The sequence below is a fragment of the Pieris rapae genome, chromosome 22, assembly GCF_905147795.1.
Source record: "Pieris rapae chromosome 22, ilPieRapa1.1, whole genome shotgun sequence".
Taxonomy (NCBI): Eukaryota; Metazoa; Arthropoda; class Insecta; order Lepidoptera; family Pieridae; genus Pieris; species Pieris rapae.
Window position 1 is genome coordinate 2,928,363 of NC_059530.1, and position 16,592 is coordinate 2,944,954.

Genomic DNA, 16,592 nt, shown 5'->3' on the forward strand with positions numbered 1-16,592 from the left:
AAACATTACACATACAATATACATACATAGTCATATCTTATTCAATGGAAACCTAACTGAGATGTAGCAGTTTTCCTAAGTAAGTACAAGACAAATAAAAAAAATTTAGGACAATAACAGAATATTAGGAAGATAATGTATTAGTAATAATGTATATCGCAACAACGTGGAATTTATCTCTTTATAACACGACCTAGTTTATAGATGAAAGAAAACAACTTCCCGCCTAAACAATCATAAACATTACGTAATTTTTCAGAGTTTCAAAATTCCAATGGATTTTGTTTTCAACATGTAGTGGAGATTGAGTAGTCGGAATACCATTGATTTAAACTTTATGGTTTATGGCAATATGGCTTATTTTTCAAGGATTTAATTTGACCTATTTTTTTAATTAGATTGCCGAGATGGCTTTTGAATCCATGTTTGAATTGCGATCTCAATTAACGTATTGTTTTAAATGAAAATTATGGGATAAGTTTTTATAAAATGGGGAATCGTTTTTCAAGTGATTCATAACCAAGCTTAAACACACAACCAATAAAAAATTGACAATGTAAACACTTAAAACTATCACAGCTTGGAATTAATACACAGAATCAGTTGTGTTAACGTATATAAAATTAACTATATTTAAACTTTAAACTTTTAATATTCTACTCGCGGATTTATCAGAGCTAACATATTATACCTAATGTAAAATTTTAAGAAACATTTATAGTTACTAAATAGTTAATCGTGGTAATTAAACGAATTTAAACTTTTTGTATCGTTTATTTACCGTAATCCTATAATGTTATTTATTCTAAAATAAATAAAACAAACGGGGTGAGCTAAAAATAACCGTTTAAAAAAGCGTCAATTACCTACGTCATAACTGAGATGTGAAAAATATGTTTAATTAAATTTAAATTTAAAAAAAAATAGATATAATTTTTCGTATACACGTACGTAATTAAACAATGTTGCTAGGATAGCTATTATACCCCATTTATAGGGATATATATGTGATAGACTTAAATGCCAATTGCCATTAAGTTTCGTTAAACTGAAAAATGTGTAGATTATTTGCTTTGATTCAAAGCACCTTTTTTGTTCTCGTCTATATTTTAATAGTTTTTATATTTATAATCATATCGTACATAGGTGTACTATACGAATAAATATATTTTGTTTACACTTAACGTATTCACTAAATATTTTTACAGTTAACTTTACATGTCTAGGTTTGATATGCAAAATGAACAGCATGTAAATTTGGGTAATTTATGACGTGAGCATTGCAACACTGCTTATCGGAGTATCAAACTCTCAAATGCGCCATTCCGCGGGTTGCTACGTCACGCGCAGTCGTGCAACTTTGCGTCAAATGTCATCCAAAAATAAATAAACGCATTGAATTCCGACGTCCGATGCGGCATTTATTTTTAATTATTGTAATAAAAACTCTTTAGTGAATTGTGTAAGTGTGTTTTGTTTATAATCTACAGTGTAGTGTTAAATAAAACGCAAAAATGTAAAGTGCAACTTGCAACGGCGGTGACCTACTTGAGTTTGTGACGTCATTGTTATTATTTTTGAAAATGTGATTTTAAGTTTGTTGTGATGCGAAAATTACTTTTTGCTTGTAATTATTGCAGATTTATTTAGGATATTAAACAAGTTTTATAGTATATTTGGTACGGTTTTTGATAAGATACTGAACAGGTGCATAAAAATTTGAGTTAATACATATTAAATCTAATAGTTACGTTTTTTCATAATGCCATTGCATTTTCTTTTAACTTCGTCTTAGTATGATTGGCAACCAATGCTTGATTTAAAATTTATGCATAGGTGTATTTATATATTTAATGAATAAAGAATAAAAGAACCTAGAAAGCTTTTAAAGTTTTGATTCTATATTAACCGAACGTTATGAATGTTGGTTAAGTATAGTTTAGATTGTCAAATTTGAATGAACAATGTATTGTAATGTGTGCAAAATGTATTTTGCACACATTGAATTTGAAAAATCTGACTGTGTTTTTATTTTGTAGAATATCTAGATAATATGTTAAAAACATAAAATAATAACACAAGTATGTAAGAGTTGCTAGTTTATACTACCTGCAAGAACTTACAATATTTTAATACCTTAAATTAGACGAAAATTCGCTAATTTAATTGTTTTTCAAATCTGAATATGTTTTGTTTCTTTAATTATTTTTATCCCCTTTACAACAGAATCACTCATAAACTACACAGCTATCAAGGATGTTGTTATAAATGAATATGTCTGACACCCTATTTACACTGTGATTCATGTGTAATTTTGTTATCAAGCTCGTGCAAACAATATAGTAGTTGGATAAAGCTTATTAAATTTCCCTATAAACAAGGTTTGATATGGTAGTCTGAACTATTATATTAAGCTTCCCATGTCTAAGAACATTTGATTGTAAACTCTATTTCCATTCAATTACTTTATATTACAAATCAGATTTTATTAATAGCGAAAGCCATTGTAGAGTTTTTTTTTCAGTTAGGTATTTTGGAATAGCATGGATGTTCGATGCAGTGTTTATAACCTCAAGAATATAGGCTTTGCAAGTTGACTGATTACTTTGCAATCTTACTGAACTTTTAAAGTTAAGAATTCTTTATCTTGGTATGGTGTATTGCTAGAAAGGTGTAGTTTTTGGCAAATTGTTTACATAAAAAGTTGTAGGTGATACATATAATGGAATAAACGCAAACTAACCTTACCTACAATTTTATTTACATGACATTATTTTATTGGTACATCTATGTAGATGTGCCCCTTTTACCTACCTACATGGTGTACATACACCATATAGGTAGGTAAAAGGGAATGTGTCCAAGCATGAAAATTATAGCAAATATATAGTTTTAAATTGAAGTAGGAAGATTCTTAACTTAGATCTCTATTGATTAAGTTTTTAAAAATAACCATTTCAAGGCGAAGTAACCACAGAATAACCAATCTGAAACATAATACTGATACTATGTATTCATGCTTATTTTTTATTGCTCTTTCACTTGATTTGACTAGGTTTTATATTCAGAGATTTTTTGTCAAATCATTTAGTAAGATAGTTTATTTGCACTAACACTTGTAACATGTTTTAAAGTATGAATCCTAGTTACTAATCTCATGACTTGTGAAAAAGTTATATTAGCATGTTTTGAATTTGTCTATAAAAAATAGAAATAAGACATGTCTGCCTACTAAACCTTAGTGGTGGACTTAGAAGTTAAATAAGTGTAATATTGCTTAACGATCCTTACTTCAATATAACTAAGCATAAAAAAAATAGTTACTAATTGATTACTGGAATTTTCAGTTTACTTTAAATTAGACAAGGAATCGATTAGTGTTTGTGTCATTATTGAAATTTAATAGTATTTGAGTATAATATATTTAGGCTTCCAGGCACGTGTGTTGAATTAAGTAAGTTTATACGTATGTTTGACCACAAATTTATCGGGCACGACAATCATCGTGGTGATCAGTTTTTTATTTAATCATGTATATTTAGTAGATATATGTATGTTTAGTGCAGTATATGAAGTTAGATCAATTTTACTAAGTAAATAACTTTTCATTCTGTCTTTACGTAATTTAAATCGACATTAAGAGTGGAGGTGTATACCAATCTACTATTTTTACTATAAAGATTTTCCCGCATACTGTGGATATGAGGGGATCTTCCCAATATGAATAACTTCTCGTATTTTTAAACCAAAAAAATATACAAAATTGAGCTTTTCGATTCGGTGCACGATTTACTAAAGGCTAAAATTGTTTGTACCTTAAAAAGTTTCAAGATACCCTGATGAGTATTTGACTATGGATGTGGACTCTATTTCCGCACTTGTACGTTGAGCGTCTAAGTGCGGAAATAGAGTAGTAGTAGAATAAGTCCGCTGTACGTGAAAGAGTATTTGACTATCTGGGACACCTTTCAAATGAATAATCTTCCAAATGTAGGTTTTAAGTTCTAGGAGAATAATGACTTGCAAATAAATTGATTACAGTGACAGTCGCCTCTTCGGTTAAAAAGTCAGAAAACAAACCTTAGCCACTTAATTTTCCGGGTTCCCCTCAACTTGGCTTTAACAATTGGGTCACTAAAGTGCACTGACGTAATGCACTAGACTTGTATGCGTACAGACGTGACCTCTTTCAGCCTCTGCATTCTATAGCATTAACCTGCTACTTGCCCTGCTGGTTAACAGAAAAGACCAACAGGAGTGAATATGTGTCAAGTGTAGAGTTTAGGTTCGATTCCTGACCTTGTTTTGGTGGATTAATTCATTTTCCTTATTGAGCGTATTGGCTTGAGCATGCGACTAAATACTGCGGTGTTGATTGATGGTTTTTTTTAATCTTACATAGATTGAGGGCCAAACGACGAATTGGCTTGGAAATGCTTCAGTAATACTTTTCGTACTGTGAAGGAAAACGTCGCAAAGACTGCGGAATGCCTTTGACCACAGAAGTCTGATCACCTACTTGTCTAGTAATAAATGAGTACCTAACAGATACAGTAATCTGAGCCCGAGAGCATTGTTGTGTTTTTCATTGAAAATTACAGGATTATGGCAAAATTAAAAGAAATTGTTCATTTATATGAACAAATTGGAACGAAAATGAGTTTGGATTAAAAAATCATCACGACCTCTCTTAAGTACACGTTCATCGGATTAATTCCTCCTTCAATATGGAGGTTGAGATTAGGGCTGCTCCACAAATAGGTGGATCGCTATTTTAATTTTTTGTTTTAATTATTAAATCATTATTAGCTACGAAATGTTCGAATACTAGTAATCTAATCTTTAGTTGAATTCAGAACAACAAACTTAAGAAACGAGCGAGTTGAGGTTTGGGCATTATTACCTTATTTTTTCTTGACAACGCTGTTACGACAATATAGTTTGTCAGTTATGATCATGATAATTAATATTTAGTATAAATAAGAGATTGTTAAGAAATGTTGACACTTTTATATACTAAATATTCGTTTACGTAACTACCACGCCGGTTCTCTCCACAACCAACACAGCTATTAGGTAAAATTTTTATTGATATACAAGTAAAATATGGTCCGAAATCTGCATAAAGCTTAAAGCATTATTTTCCAATGAACGATTCATCTAGTCACTAAAGTAGTAATACAATTTTGCACTGACACGGATATTAAATTTCGTAGGTCGTGTATTTTGGCGATTGGCAACCCTAGTGTGACGTAATCCGCCCCCTGACCTTGTCCCTGCGATCGAACAGCTGTCTAGCTACTTAGCTATCTAGCCAGGCTCTAGAAACACTTTGTTCTGCAATCTTTTCGCTGCCTATATTTTTTAAAGTATTCAACAATTTTGTCAAAGTCTTCGTAGATAAAGAATATGCCTGGTTTATAACTTTAAATTGCGTATTTACATCCGAAACAATTATTACTCTACTGAGAATCGATCCCAGAGCGGAATGTACGTCTTTATTAAAAGGCTGTTAAAAATGCTATGGGCTGACGTGCCCTATTAAAAAATAGACCTATTTAATTTTAAAGGTCTACCTTATCGATGTTGTCTTATCCCTTTCCATTCGAAGGGAGGGTACCTATTAAAAAGATTTTTAAAGTTCTACCTTATCGATGTTGTCTTACCCCTTCCCACTCTTCGAATATTGAAACGGAGTGGGTTTAATACGATTCGTATAGTATACAACTAAAATAACTGAAATGGTTCAGCCGTTTCAGGTCTCAACCTCAGATTTCTGTGTCCGCTTCATGATCATTTGTCAATCTAATAAGACACACGCCTTCGATGTTTTCGGTCTAAGGCTAGCCGGTTGCCTTACGATATTTTCGTACATAGATCGATCGAATGTTAAATGCAATAGAAAGTAAGTACATTGGTGCACAGCCGGGGATCGAACCTACGACCACAGGGATGAGAAACGCACGCTGAAGCCACTAGGCCAAAACTGCTTTAAATAATAATAGGTATAATGCCAGTATCAACGGTGAAAAAATATATCACTGGAGTTTCGGAGTAATACTAAAGACAATGTAAGTAATAAACAAATCATTCCATTGCCTGTGGCTTTTTTTTGTCTGTGTAATGTGTTTCATGCGTAGGTGATATTTTATTATCATATATGTAGTTTCGAACTACAAACTCGAATATATTGGTAGCAAAACTCAATTAAACAAAATATTTATCTCAACTTCTCTAGTTACGTAAACTTTACCGAACCAAGAATACATATGTATTTTCATCAATTTGAAAGGGATTATATACCATTTGCGTAAGGCCGTTCTAATTCTAACGAATACCCAAGAGTAAACATTATTTCGTCATGATAGGTTTTTATTATAAAAAGATACACAAATATACAGTATTTACAATATTCTGAAGCCACATAGTAATAATAATAATTATTTGTGAAAGTTGATAAATAAAACATTGATCTTAATGCTATCATATCCTCTCTTTAATGCGATTTCTTTGAGCGAGAATAGCAACGTCTCTGGAGTTACAGGTAGTATCTACCTACAACTTAAATCTTTGATTAGCTCCTGAACACTTGAAAAGACAAAACCAAGAGTCTCTACTTCAAAGGGAACAAAATGAAAGTTGGAAAACTGGTATAAAGTTAAAACTATTGCCATAAAAAGACTCATATTTGGGCTGTGATTTTTTTTTAAATAATACACGTCTATAATCTGTGCCAAAATGCGCCGATTGCGAACTTTAACCAATCATACTGAAATAATAAATACAAATAAAATCATTTTGAATGAGTAGAAAACTATACCTTGTTATAAGTTTATTCCTCCCGTTATAAGGCTTCCGTATCAGTAACAAAAGACTGATTATAAAACCATTTGCACGAACAAATATACTTTTAAACAGCATATAATAATTATTAAAAAAAATTTAAAAGTTTGGTCCCTATGGCAGTGTACCTCTAACGCTGGCAACACTTCCTCGCTGTATTTCGATACTTATTCGTTGAGCGAGAAAAGGAACATCTTAATTATTATTACTATGTCGGTTAAGAAAAATTTGAAAGCTGTATGTATTCGTTTATTTGCTAGAATAGTCTTACAATTAGTTTATGTAACTAATAATTACAAAAATCCGCCACATATAAATAGGCATGCAAATGTCATCTTATATTTTATTTATTTATTTAATTATTTATTTATTTATTTACATAAATACATTTATTATCCTTTCAGACATGTATGTACTTCTGTTCAAGTTCTTATTTTCTACCTTTGTTTATTCATTATGACACAATGATAAATTATGTAAGGGATGCCGTAGACAAGTAATAATTATGAATAACAAGACTAGTTATTAAATAATACATTTAGAAAAATGACAGCGCAGAGTTAGTTAGACACCAATATTTGTAATAATTCTTATCTAAAAAATACAACGATTTAATCGTTAGGCTTCTTTTTCTTGTATTTAATAACATCTGAAGTGTATTTAATTGTTATTACTAATAATTATTTATACAGGTTAACAAAATGATTGTAATGTTAAATTTTAATACTGACTTGTGTAGAAAACGTGGGCGATAAAAACAAGTTACTAATCAAATTCTCCATTAATTTATTACGAAACGTAAAGACAGAGAGAAACACTAATAAATACATGCGATCCACCAAATTGTTCATGTGCTCGAAACGGATTAATTGTTTGTTTTATATTATTTGAGTGCACTATGTGGAACTAGTTGCACACTGATGTATTTCCGAACCAATTCGACTCAGGTTGCTTCAAGATGAAAGCGTACTAATTTTTAAAAGGACTGTCTATGTACAGTATCGTTCCTACATTGTTTTAAAAAAAAAAGTTACTGCATTCTTTCTTTTAACCATTATAAACGCGAACGTAAGGTTTCCAGGGTTTCCAGTCGTCTGCTAGAGACTCACTAAAGATGGCTAAGTCCGAGATTTGGAGACAGAGAATTATCATTATGACCACAAATAAAATATTACGAAAAGGAGGGCAGTAATTGCTAAACTGGAATTTTGTACAATTCCTGACGTCATTTAAATGCGATGTCATGAATCCTTAGCTTGCGCGTTGTATGTAAAAAGTATTCATGTTTATTATTAATTTTCTCTCATTCGTATTTTCAGTTGTAAACATAATTGTGTGTGATGTACATAAATTAATCTTCTGTCTTGCTTTGATGGCCGTGCGTTGCCACCGTGGTTAAAAGGTGTAAGAAAGGATTCTCTTAATACGGAAAGGTTAATTAAGAATTTGCCGTATAGCCAACCTCGGTTATGTGAGAAATTATTACGTAAAGAGTCTATAGAGGGCACAGTTGGGAAAAGAATCCGAAACAAAACGTAGCGCTGTCTGACTGGATGTTGAAAATATATTTGATTTTGACATACGGGAATTTAGTTCGAGCCAAGGGTCTCTTGTAATCGGAGTTGAGTTCAGCGTCTAGGTCGTCAGAACCGTTACTGAAGTGTATACTTAAATAAATAACAGATTTTGTGTGAAATAAAATTGGGTCAAACGAACATCATCTTCATCAGTGGCGGCAGTCTCTTTAGGTCTTGGCCTCAGATTTCTGAATCTGTTTCATGATGATTTTGTAAATCTAATAGGCAAGTAGGTGATCGGTCTCCAGTGCCTGACACACGTCGTCGACTTTTTGGGTCTAAGACATGTCGGTTTCCTCACGATGTTAACTGCGCACATAGAAAGAAAATCCATTGGTTCACAGCCGGGGATCGAACTTACGACCTCAGGTATGAGAGTCGCATGCTGAAGCCACTAGGCCAACATTGCTCTAGCATAGGGCCAAACGAACACTGGTTTTCTTATAAAACTTTTGGACTAGATAGTTTTCTGTTTGGGTAAGATTCAGAGCACTTAGTGATTAGTTTCTAACAGCCCATGTGCTTTAAGACAAACAGTGAGAAAATCTACTTAGACCCAAAAATCGATGTGTCCAATACAGGCTACCTACCTTTCAGTTAGTAGTTCAACGTAAATAACGCATAGTGTACAACCCAGGGTTCTAGGGTTCGATTATATATCTCTTATTATGTTAGATACATTTTCATACTGACTGGGATTAAGCTACGCCCAACTCAAGATTGCGTAAAGAGAGAGGGTCCGGACCAAACTAAACCGTCAATGTCCTGTTTTAAGAATAATACAAAAACTTGGAAATCGTGACTAACTGGTGGCTGAAAGGAAAACTCAAACACAATTCAACCGAAATAATAAGACAACAGGCCAGTGACGGCAACACTTCTGCAGAATTGTGAAATTTTGTGTTTTAGAAAGACTTTATGTTTATAACTTTATGTAATATAAATGTAAATATAAATATTGTACAGGAAGCTAGGTCATAGCCCTGTTGGTTATAAATAGCAATATATAAGTTATTGTATTGTTGTGAGGTTTCCAAATTAGAGTCCAGATTTTTAACACATGGATTGAATGAAGCTGTATTAATCCATCTCACTTTTAAATTGATAGTTACTGTGCAAAAAGTAAAAGGTTGAATTGTGTAAGTATAAAGTTGTTACTTTATGTTTATAACTCTATGTAATATAAATGCAAATATTGTACAGGAAGCTGGGTCATAGCCCTGTTGGTTATAAAGAGCAATATATTAGTTATTGTATTGTTGTGAGGTTTCCAAATTAGAGTCCAGGTTTTTAACACATAGATTGAATGAAGCTGTATTAATCCATCTCACTTTTAAATTGATAATTACTGTGCAAAAAGTAAAAGGTTGAATTGTGTAAGTATAAAGTTGTTACTTTGTTTATAACTTTATGTAATATAAATGTAAATATAAATATTGTACAGGAAGCTAGGTCATAACCCTGTTGGTTGTAAATAGCAATATATTAGGTATTGTATTGTTGTAAGGTTTCCAAATTAGAGTCCAGATTTTTAACACATGAATGGAATGAAGTTGTATGAATCCATCTCACATTTAAATTGATAATAATTACTGTGCAAAAAGTAAAAGGTTGAATTGTGTAAGTATAAAGTTGTTACACCTGCAAACTTCAACTGTCTGTTTTAAACATTTGTAAATTACATAAATTTGTCTAAAAGAAACCTGACTAAGCAACTGGCAGTAACAGTTATTTATGTAAGAATTTAACAGGAATAGTGTAGTATTGTCACTACTAGCAAAACTGTCTAACATTTGTACAATAAACATTCATACATCAACTGTAAGTGAAGAGGTTTCTATTACAAAGTTTAACGTCGCTGAACAATAATATACATTATAACAATACTGATACAACCAACACGTCATTTGCGCAGTAGTCAACGGTTGAACTACATTCCAATAGACGATATACGCAAAGTAAAACGTTTTGTTGCAACATGAATACTACAGGAATGCAAGAAGATATGGTGAGGTTATTTGAAATGATGAAATTAGAACTCCATGAACAAACCGCAACTATTACTAAGAACGTAACTGAAGGTATCATGCGCACCATAGATAAAAAATTACAACCAATTTTAGAAGAAAACAAATGCCTAAAAACCGAGATACAAAAATTGAACGAAAAGGTTAGACACTTAGAAGATAAAAATAAGAAAAATAATTTGATCTTACACGGTATTAAAGAAACAGAAAAAAATCACCAAGAATTACTTAACACAATAAAAGAAACCTTGAAAAATCTAGATATTAACATCAATAACTACGAAATAAATAACTACTATAGACTGGGAAGGACACAAGACGAGAAAAAAGTAAGACCAATACTTATAACTTTTACGTCATTCCAAAAAAAGATAACAATATTGAAAAATAAAATGAAAATGCCTAAACATACTTATATAACTGAAGATTTTTCAAAGGAAACGATGGAATTGCGTAAAAACCTGCAAGAAAAACTAAAACAAGAAAAACAAAACGGAAAAGACGCATTCATTCGAAACAACAAAATTGTAATAAGAGAAACTTCAGATACAGAAAAAAGAAAGAGAGAAAACTCGACGTCACCTGACAACATACACTTCGGTGGCTCGAAAAAGATCATTGCTCCTCATAAACTGCACAAAACGAACGCATTTGAGTATATGAGGGCAAGATCCTCATCTTTGACTGAAAAACCATCTGAGCAACATAAATTATAGAAATTAGCAGACACCGGTAACGAGAGTAAGATTAAGATAAATAATAACAAAGAAACTTTAAATAAAAACAAAAAAAGCCCCAATACGGCTGGTCACCGAGGGGTTATCGACCGAACCCCCCAAGATCTCATACTAGAGAAAAAACTAGCAAACTTAAAAACTATACGGAAAAACAGATTACACATAGCAACACTCAACACAAGATCATTAAAATCACAGGAAAAGTTAACAGAACTAGAAGAAGCGTTATATAAAATTAATTGGGATATCCTTGGAATAAGTGACGTACGAAGATCGGAGGAGAAAATTGAAGAACACGAAGAACACATTCTATACTACAATAATGAAACACCAGGAATATACGGCGTAGGTTTCCTAGTTAAAAAATATTTAAAAAAATTTATAATCGAATTTAAAGGAATTTCAGACAGGATAGCTATTTTAAACATCCTACTTCCTGGCCACAAAGACCCGACCTCGATAGTCCAAGTATATGCTCCTACCGAGGTAGCAAAAAAAGAAACTAAAAACGTATTCTACGAAAACCTAAACAAAACAATGGAGAATTTATATAACACCGTTATTGTCATGGGAGACTTTAACAGCCAAATTGGCCAAAGAGAGAAAAGTGAAGATAAAATACTTGGATCCTATACAACCGGCAAAAGGAATGATAACGGACAAAGATTGATAAACTTTGCGTTAGAATATAACTTATCTATTATGAATAGTTTTTATAAAAGAAAACAAAAGAGAAAATGGACATGGGAATCACCAGGAGGCCGAGTAAGAAATGAGATAGATTACTTAATTACGAACAAACCAAAAATTTTCTTAAACGTAGATGTTCTCAACAACTTTAATTTTAATACAGATCACAGGATACTCCGAGGTCATTTACACATTTTGAAGCCAAAGAAATCAAGAAAACATATACAAACCACAAAACAACCTATTACTCTACCCCTACCAAGTAACGCCTTAGAAATTTTAAAAACCGAGTTAACACCCCTTAAAGAGCTTAGGACGGTCCAGAAAAAATACGACACCTTAGAAGGAAAAATAAAAGACATGAACAGACAACTAGAAAGAGACAAACCATTAAAAGACAAATTAGGATCAAAAGCAAGAGAGTTACTCAAAGAAAGGGCACTTTTATTTGAAAACAGAAAAAACAATAAGCAAAAGATAACTCAATTAAGTAAGCTGATAAATGTAGAAATTAGAAAGTATAGACATAAACGAAGAACAGAAACAATTCAATTTCACATAAACAAATCAGGCGGTATCAAAAATGCGTGGAAAGAACTTCAGCAAAATACTAATTGGATTAACAACGTCATACATTACAAATCAAAAAAATTGAAATCTAAAAGAAACGAAATATTAGAAATAGCAACCGATTTCTACCGTGATCTTTATAACGACGAGCAAAAAATATCAACTACAAGCAACAAGAAAGATTTTGAAGAACCCATTCCAAACATAATAAAAGACGAAGTTCTTAAAGCCATAAAATCACAAAAAACAGGGAAAACACCAGGTGAGGATAACATATCTAATGAACTTTTAATTGGAGCATCTGAAATTATTGTAGACTCACTGACAGTCCTATTCAACGATATTTTAACAACTGAATATATACCTCATCAATGGACTACGTCCACTATAACCTTACTTCATAAGAAAGGGAAAACAGATGATATTTCGAACTACAGACCCATCTCGCTTATGTCTAATGTATATAAAATATTCTCCAAAATAATGTTAGAGCGATTGACAAAGACTTTAGACGAAAATCAGCCAAAAGAACAGGCAGGGTTCCGAAGTGGCTTTTCAACCATAGACCACATTCACACCATAAAGCAAGTTATTCAAAAATGTAACGAGTATGGAATAAATTACTATCTAGCATTCATAGATTATAACAAAGCGTTTGACTCGCTCAAGCATGGGGAAATATGGGAAGCCCTTGCCTCACAAGGGGTTCATGATAAATACATTCGTATAATTAAGAACATTTACGAAAATATGAAAGCCAAAATACGCACAGAAAAGGTCGGAAAATATTTCCCGATTAAACGAGGTGTCAGACAAGGTGACCCTTTATCACCCAAACTTTTCTCGGCAACTTTAGAATATGTATTCCGACAGCTCGAATGGAACGACTATGGTATAAAGGTTAATGGAGTATTTTTAAACCACCTTAGATTTGCCGACGATCTTATACTAATATGCGAGGACCCAAGAACTCTAAAAATCATGGTTGAAGAACTTGTTCACGAAAGCAAAAAGGTTGGATTATCAATGAATACAAGTAAAACAAAGGTGATGACAAATTACATCAAAACTCCTATTAAACTTAACAACGTTACGGAACTGGAATATGTAAACGAGTATACATACCTTGGCCAAATAATATCTCCCACAGACCTCACAACAAAAGAAATCAAAAATAGAATAAACATAGGATGGAGAAGATACTGGGCTCTAAAAGAGGTCATGAAAAACCCGACTATAACAAACAAAGCCAAAAAGAAAATATTTAATACATGTATTTTACCTGCCATGACTTACGGATGTCAGACATGGAGCTGCACAAACAAAAATATTCAAACATTAGAAACTTGTCAACATCAAATGGAAAGAAGTATACTTAACTTAAAACTAAAAGACAAAATTCGATTAACAACAATAAGAAAACAAACTAAAATTATAGACATAAAATACCGAATCAAACAACTAAAATGGAAATGGGCCGGGCATTTGATAAGAAGCAATACGGAAAAATGGACCAAAGAAGTTATGGAATGGTGCCCTAGACATAAAACGAGAAGTAAAGGTAGACAGCATCGTAGATGGGAAGATGATATTAAAAAGGTGGCAGGAGCCACATGGATGAGGAAAGCAAGAGATAGATCTTTGTGGAGAACACTTGGGGAGGCCTATGCTGAAAAGCAAGACAATCAAGAAACCGGTGTCTAATGGGAAATTATATGATAATATTTACATTTACCTTAATTTAATTTCGTTATTAAGCATAAGTAGTGTATAGAGTAGAAGTAGGATAAAATGTAACTTAAATGATTGTTAATAAAGGCTATATTTATTTATTTATTTATTTATTATGTTAGTATTCTAATTCTACTAGTTTTTTAATTCAACATAATTGTTTATATTTTAACAAACTTGCCTTTATTCGATGATACACTTAGCATAATATAAATTAGTGTTATAATATAAGGTTATAAACATAAAATATATGTCAAAATTGTAAATTGTAATGGCGGTCTAAAATTAGATAGTAGACTCTTAAATACAGCTTTCGATTTCACAAAGCAAACAGTTTACAACAGAGCACAAACAGTGGCGCAGTTGAAAGCTTTTAACTTCACGTTGCGGGAAATTACTGAAAACTGTGGAAAAATTCCATTGCTTTTCTCGCTCTTCGGGGACTAGCTAGTGTTGAGTGAACTTTCTTTCTTAAATTAATACAAGAACTATTATATTTAGAAGATTTACTCTTTATAAGAGCGCCCGCCAACTGCAAACTAAACTATGTATGAAAGCATTACACCGATTTGGTATCGCCTGATAAATTAGATGAGCTTCAAGTTGTCTTCAAACTGAACTATCGGCTGGCTTATAACACGCACAGATATTAATAATACGATGGTTTAGTTGGCTGCCTTATTTCATGATTCCATTCGGTCGTATTCTACTGGTCAAAAGCGTTATCTCAGCTATGGAAAAGTAATTATCGCATTAACAATAAATGTCATTTACATTAAATGGTTCTAGGTCCTTGAACTTAATGGTTCTGTAATTAAGAAAAATGTGACTCTTAAATGGGACTTTGTTAGTGACTATGTGATTAGTGTTTGAAAAAGCAAATAAACAAACAATACTGGCAGGGAAAACGCAAAGCGGTGAGCCTCCGCGCTCCACCGCTTACTACTATGCTGACTTGGAGAAGATTAAGCGACAGAATGAATACGATCGAACGATTGGTCGACAAACTGAACGGGCCAACCATGATTTACCAGACGTACGTAATGTACATGATTGCCCGATCAATCGGCAAACTGATCGGGAGAAACATCCAAATGACTTTTCAGAGTACATTCGACAGAATGATGATCGAGTCATTCTGCCGACCGATCGGCAGACTGGTGCAAATGAATTAGAATATGTCCGACAAAAGGAATACGGTCCGATTAACCGACCAAACGTTCGACAGATTGATCCTAATGAATTCTCTGAGTATGTGGACACAAACGAAATTTTCAATGACGCAAAAGACCCACGCGATAGAAAAGAGGAGACATATTCTACTGCTGGAACCTTTCCCATGCCTGAGCCGAAGGAGAAAGAACCACTGCTCGCTGAACTGCAGGTTGTGGGAAGGGTACCTCTCACTCAATTGGAGTCCACTCCGGGTGTTAGGAGAAGTAGGAGCTGGTACTTGTGCTGTCCAAATATGGGGGAAGAGGAGATGTCAAGGGAATCGTCGTGGAGGTATTCCAGTTTGAGGCCTGTAACTGCGCCGCCAGCGCCTGGACAAAATGGGATACATATGGTATGTAGCGTAGGTATATTATAATAATTGAACTTTATGATAACATATATTCCAATCAGTCTAGGAAAGTCTTGATCACCTCACCTTAGTTCTATGGCGGTTGTGGGATATTCAAATAATAGAAAAACTTTGTTAAAAGATAGATGTCAACTTTAATGATAAAGATAGCTTTCAAACAAAAGCTTGTAGCTAACATAAAAAAGTGCGTTTGCAAGGCTGGACTTACTACAAACTAACTTGAGATATCGTTTCTTAAAACTAAGTGGAACAATTGTCCATACGAATATAATTTATTCATATGTACAACATACTTATAGTATTTTTAGAAACGCGATGTTTCTTATATACGTATTGTCATGTTTATATATTGTATATAAGAAACATAAAGTAATGAATTATTTCATCCAAAATTGACTTCGTAGTTGTATTGCTAACCGTAATATTTGGTATGAATTGGTCCTTAGTAAGTGAATTTATGTAAATAGGTAATAAGGTTACATGAAATTCTATATTTGCTCAGCGATCTATTTAAAAATCAATTACACAAACATTATCATAATAATAATTAATAATGGATAAATAGAACACAATACAAATTTAAAAAGTTTAATCAGTGGCAGTATTCCTTTAATGGCAAGATTTCTTCGCAGTATTGCTATATTTGTTCGTTGACCAGGACAAGCACTAGCTCTGGGGTTACCGGTCTAGCAGACGCCAACTTAAATCTTTCATTAGTGTCTGTGCAACACATTGTGTTAGTAAATTTGAAGAGCAACTTAAAACGAATTTAGTCAAGTATGTGTGAACGTCAATTGTGCACAATAGAGATACGGTGTACACGAACTATCGC

The 16,592-nt window shown here is 32.7% G+C and overlaps 1 protein-coding gene and 1 long non-coding RNA gene across 3 annotated transcripts in view; both read left to right on the forward strand.

The window, feature by feature from the left end:
• Nucleotides 1-16,592, forward strand: part of LOC110996153 — a 32,282-nt gene that overhangs the window by 1,099 nt on the left and 14,591 nt on the right. The window lies entirely within an intron of this gene.
• Nucleotides 1,311-15,153, forward strand: LOC123690142. Of its 2 annotated transcripts, none has more exons than XR_006750942.1 (2): nucleotides 1,311-1,552; nucleotides 14,965-15,153. It is a non-coding gene; the product is annotated as an uncharacterized LOC123690142 (long non-coding RNA). The 2 variants fall into 2 exon arrangements; XR_006750941.1 differs by having other exon boundaries at nucleotides 1,311-1,462.